At 37.5% G+C, this 5,673-nt stretch overlaps 1 long non-coding RNA gene across 1 annotated transcript in view; it reads left to right on the top strand.

Moving 5' to 3' along the window:
- LOC108376051 (uncharacterized) overlaps positions 1–4,151 on the top strand; it is a 12,298-nt gene extending 8,147 nt beyond the window's left edge. Inside the window, exon 3 of the long non-coding RNA XR_001849229.1 lies at positions 4,139–4,151. This is a non-coding gene — a long non-coding RNA (uncharacterized LOC108376051). The remainder of the gene's footprint in view (positions 1–4,138) is intronic.
- The last annotated feature ends 1,522 nt before the right edge of the window (positions 4,152–5,673 follow it).

The following is a 5,673-nucleotide window of genomic DNA, read 5'->3' on the forward strand; positions in this document are numbered from 1 at the left end:
ACACGAATGCGTACAGTGCGTACAGAAGAGAATATTGCGTCTGTTTCTGAGAGTGTTGCTGAAGACCGTGAAATGTCGATTCGTCGCCGTTCGCAGCAATTGGGTTTGCGAAACACATTTCGAACCGAACACTGATTTTGGTAATAAAATTCAATGATTTGCAAGCGTTGCTCGTTAGTAAGTCTATTCATGATGAAATGTCAAAGCATACTGAGCATCTTTCTCTTTGACACCATGTCTGAAATCCCACGTAATCTGTCAAATACTAATGCATGAAAATCCTAACCTCAAAAAAATCACCCGTTAGTACCACCGGCTGTTTTGCTGCCATCGTCGACGCTGTTCAAATAAGCAATCAGGCTAACTGACAGCAAGATAAAAATCTGGAAGTGAATAAAAAGTGTGCGGAAGCATACAAACACAAATGTATGCCTCGCGCAAACTCTAAGCCGAAAACCGGTAGCTAACGTGGTGATAACTAAATAAAGCTTGTAAACATAGAAAAAATGAAATATTACTACGGAATAAATACACGTAAACGCAATACTGGTAAGGCTAAGCTTACAAAGATAAACGCAAAAAACGCAAATAAAGTAAATCGTAAATTTTTTTGAAATTCAAAACAGAAAAAGCGTTGGACTACACAAATAACTAAGCATATATACTACATACACACATACATATTTTCGCTTGACACAGTCCAATTGTCCGCGTTTCGTCGGTTATATAAAGCGAATTTCGGGTAAAATTGTGGGTGCGTGTGCGCGCGTGCAAAGTGAATTTAGTCATATTTTTGTGTGCTAAGCTGGCTTGGACTACGCTGCTTCGATAGCTACATATATTCTTTTAGGAATACCCATACAAGCAGCGGCAACCTATGTTTTGCATCAGCGAAAAGCATATCGCTCGCCACTACAAATTGTCGCAGGCAATTAACCCGTTACTACTGTGATTTCACTGCATATGATAGTGCGCTGCTTTATTATTTTTTCAACTGTACGAACCTGACATTATTGTCGCCGTTTTTGCTGAAAGGAGTAATTCAATTCACAAAACTCGCATCAAGATGATTGCCTTACTGACGCTCTTCTTCTATATGACAAGTAAGTACGACATTTTTTTACAGTAAATTGTTTGTTGTTATATATGCTCACTAGTTATCTATACTAATATATATTTTGAAAGCCATTTTTTTCTGTTCGCAAAGCTCGAGATCGGCTGTTCCGTTTTTTTTGAAATTTTGGTTATAGGTTCTGGATGGGCTTGTCGTAGGCTAAAAAAAGTATAGAATCTAACATACATGCCCATATAACAGCGCTGCTCATCTGTAAATGACAAATAAAAGCGGCCTCTGCTGGTAATTTGTACGGAATACAGCGCTAAATAAGGGTTATGTATAACATATACACACGTGCTAATGTTAACGTTAATGTTGATTCTTATGTTAAAAAAAAATATGTAAAAATATGTAAAACCCCCGCCGCTATGTTTTTTGTACGTACCAAGTGAGCGCAATATTAAAAGCAGCAACTCTTATCCATCTATGACATAGATTCTATGTGTATCGCGAAGCTCGAGAACGGCCGACTTTTTCGAAATTTTGGACTCTTGCTGCAGACGCTGAAAGGATGGTTATAGGCTAACCAAAATCTCGATATATAAAAGGGGCGTGGAACTTCCCATACAAACCGATTTTTTTATACTCCATATCTTTGGAAACAATCATGGTAAAGGTCTGGAACTTGGTATGGAGATATATGAAATCCATCGCATCCTCTTGGAGGAAAATTTGAGCTATTGGAAAAGGGGGCGTGGCACCTGCCATACAAACCGAATTTTTCATATTGCATATCTCTCGAAATGTTCATGGTAAAGTACTGGAACTTAGTGTGGATATATAAAATCATTCGCATACGCTTCCAGAAAAATTGGACCTATTGAAAAGAGGGCGTTCCCATACAACTCGAATATTTCATACTGCATATTTCTGGAAGCGTTCATGGTAAAATTTTTGAACTTGGTATGCAAAATTGGAGTTATTGGAAAAGAGGCGTGGCACCTCATATACAAACCGAATTTTTCATACTGTATATCTCTGCAAATGTTCGTGGTAGAGCACTGGAACTTTACACGGGCGTGGCACCACCCATACAAGTCGAATTTTTCTTACTCCATATCTCTAGAATTGTTCTTGGTAGAGTACTGGAACTTGGTGTGGAGATATATGAAATTAATCGCATAGTCATGGGGAAAAAAAGTAGCTATTGTCAAAGGGGGTGTGGCACCTACCATACAAGCCGAATTTTATAGTGCATATCTCTGGAAGTGTACATGGTACAGTACGGGAACTTCGTATGGAGATATATGAAATCAATCTAATACTCATGGAGAAAAATGGGCTCTTTGAAAAGAGGGCGTGGCAAAGTACAAACGTACTTACTTTTACTTATCTTCGAATGTGTATATAATGCTTCTGTAGGTATGTTTGTGCGTGACATCCTAAATGGCTGGAGAGTTTTCTGTGTGTATTTGAGTGGGTCTCTGGATAGTATAGTTTTACAATTTAACCCACCATTTGGCGCTGAAGTTGAGATATTACTAAAAATCTTTTTTTAATGATCCGATGTGGCGACGGTAAAGGCAGTCCAATTGCAAAAAAGAGCAAGTAAGAAAAGGTGCCGTGAATGTCAGACTAAATCGACCTGTTGAACCATTGAGAATACGCTTGGCCCAATGGATGTGATTTTCCAACACTATTATGCATTAAAGCTTCATTCGGAGACATCATCAGTGGAATTCTAAATGAATATCAATGGGGCCTAAAGGCACGCAACATAAAAGTAACAGATATAATGTGTTATCAACCAAAACTGGTAGTATGAGGAGCATATAACTAGGTGCTGCATGTTGTTAAGCGCGCCTGCTATTCTTTTGGAAATTTTTAGCGATCAAAATTTGCGATAGCGAATGCTAGAAACCGGCTGCAGGGTTGAGATGTGTACGAGATGCGGTAACCGATCCGAGTGAAGCCGTGGGCCACTCCGTAATATTCGGTTTAAAGGCTCACTGAAGTAGGCAGCGTCTGTTCACCAGTAGGTGCGACTGCAAGCTGGCGTCTATCTTGGAACAAGCGGCTCACCATACTAACGTGTGTTCGGTTTAAAAGTATCTAAATATACCTTCTATGAGCGTCTGGAGCTTCAAAAACGAGCGCTGCCCCGACCATGATATTAAAATCGTGCTTGGAGACTTCAGTGCCAGGTTGGGCAAGGAAGGGATCTTTGGAACCATGGTCGGAATATGCTGCCTCTACGACGCACCGTCCGGAACGACTTAGCCGGGTTCCGAAATATGGTATTATGTAGTACCAGGTTCAAGAATATCGAAAAACGAGAAAACAAATCTATCATGTTGTGATAGACGTAAGGCATTCTTCCAGTGTTTTAAACGTACACTGTTGAATGGCAGCACCACTAAAAGTAGTGGACAAGGCGAACCCGAGCTTCCGTTGATGATAGCGGAGTCGATGTTCCAAGAAAGTGCCACCGCAATTCGCGCCATCTACCATGGGATCAGCCTTCTAAGCATACATATGTTACGAGGTCTTATCGAGCGTAGATCCCGCAATGCGCCAAATCTTGGAAAAGACTCGCGAGAAACCACCTATTTGTCGACTTTAAAGACGCTTTCGACAGCACTAAAAGAAGTTGCTTATACGTCCCGATGCCTGAATTTGGCATTCCCCCGAAACTAATACGGCTGTGTAAAATGACGTTGAGCAATACCACCAGCTCCGTCAGAATTGGGATTGACCTCTCCGAGCTGTATGTTACCAAACGAGGTTTCAGACAATATGGACTCCCTTCGTTTGAATTATTTTATCTGATGTTGGAGAAGATAATAAGAGCTGCTGAGCGCTGAGCTGAGCCGCTCATGAATAATATTTTACAAGTGCGTGCATTTTCTGGCGTATACCGATGACATCGACATTATCGGTAGCAAAAACCGTGAAGTCTGTTCTGCCTTTTCTAAATTGGATAAAGAGCAAATCACGCCCAAATAAGAAGAAAAAGAATTTTACCGTTAAGACAACTCAAAAACTAATCAATGCTGCATTTAGACTACTCTTTAGAAGTAGAATTACTTTTACAAATGCGCAAACTAAGAATAATAATTGTGACAACATTTTGTGTCAAAGCATCCAGAAATTTAAGTATGGCTATATGTATACAAGACTTACATATTCTCTAGTACTTAGATAACGCAATAATAACATAACAAGGAAAATAGCTCAGGAAAAAGTGGTAGCATACGTAAAACGAAGAAACAGTCACAAAAAAATATAATATATAACAAAACTGAAAAACTGTGAGCAGGTAAAATTAAATGAGGAAATTCGTGTGTATAGTTTCATTGTACAATTGCGAAGGTAAACTGTATAAGTATGGGGCGCTCCATACCAAAACGGACGGGGTTCACACTTCATGTGTTTGATTTGTTTCAAATTTTTAGGGTTGATGCATAAACATAAAAAATAATAAAATATGAAATTTGAAGAAAATGCTCAAAACCGTTTTCAAGGAAATTAAAAAAAAAAAAATAACGTAATTTTTGCAATCGCTTAAAACTTAAACCTTATTATACTAAATTTAATGGGCTACAAAACTGCATACTCAAGAAAAATTCTAAAAAAATTTGTAAATTCGTAACGTACATATTTTACTCAAATTCGGTGTAAAAAAAATGCATAACTCAAATTATTGTAGAGTGCACCCCATAATACTATACTTAAATATTGCGCAATACTCAGAGCAACCATTGCGATGTTTTAAAATTTTTTTTTTGAGATGGCATATCTTCAAAAACTTAAAATTTTTATATCAAAAAATTTGTATGTGAAAAATTTTTCACGAAAAAATTTTTTTTTAAATATTTATTTTCATAGAGAATTTTGATATGTGTATGTGTGTTTTTTTTCAAATTTTTTTCTTGCCCCATTCTCGAGATAATGGGAAAACTATTAAACCTATTTTTTTTTTGTTTTTGTGCTGTAAAGTTTTTAAAAATGTATTAATCGAGCTAAAATTTCATATTTATTTATTATTTATGTTTATGCAGCAACGCTAAAAATTTTAAACAAATCAAACACATGAAGTGTGAACCTCGTCCGTTTTGGTATGGAACACCCCATATAAATATGCACATATATAGATATTTGTGTGCGCAAAGCCTTTCAACAGTGTGAGCGTCAATACCAAAGGCATTTTTGTTAACATTCATGTTGAAACACGTGAATGGAAAAATTATGCATACAAAAGAAGGAAAAGAAGACAATAGACATAATCGAGCAACATAGCGTAAAAAAGAACCATGTCACCGTAGTAGATGCAAGTAAATGAGCGAAAATGGGGTAAAAGTTAAAACTCGCACGAGCCCATTGAAAATCTTGTGTCTACAATTTCAGAGAATCTGGCAGCATGCTAGGGCCACCGATGATAAAACAGAGACAGATAAAAGTAAACGTTCATGTAAAAGATTTTCTGTTAGAGTACGTGAATCTGCTACATTATAGCAGGATCTTTAAGGAAAGAACTACGTTTGCAAATTTAAGTAAACAGAGATTTGACTTCGAGTCAGTAATTTGGCCTAAATATTTTAGATTCCCCAGTTCTT

This window comes from Rhagoletis zephyria, unplaced genomic scaffold (genome assembly GCF_001687245.7).
Source record: "Rhagoletis zephyria isolate East Lansing unplaced genomic scaffold, Rhagoletis_zephyria_1.1 Rzeph_scaffold_09836, whole genome shotgun sequence".
NCBI lineage: Eukaryota > Metazoa > Arthropoda > Insecta > Diptera > Tephritidae > Rhagoletis > Rhagoletis zephyria.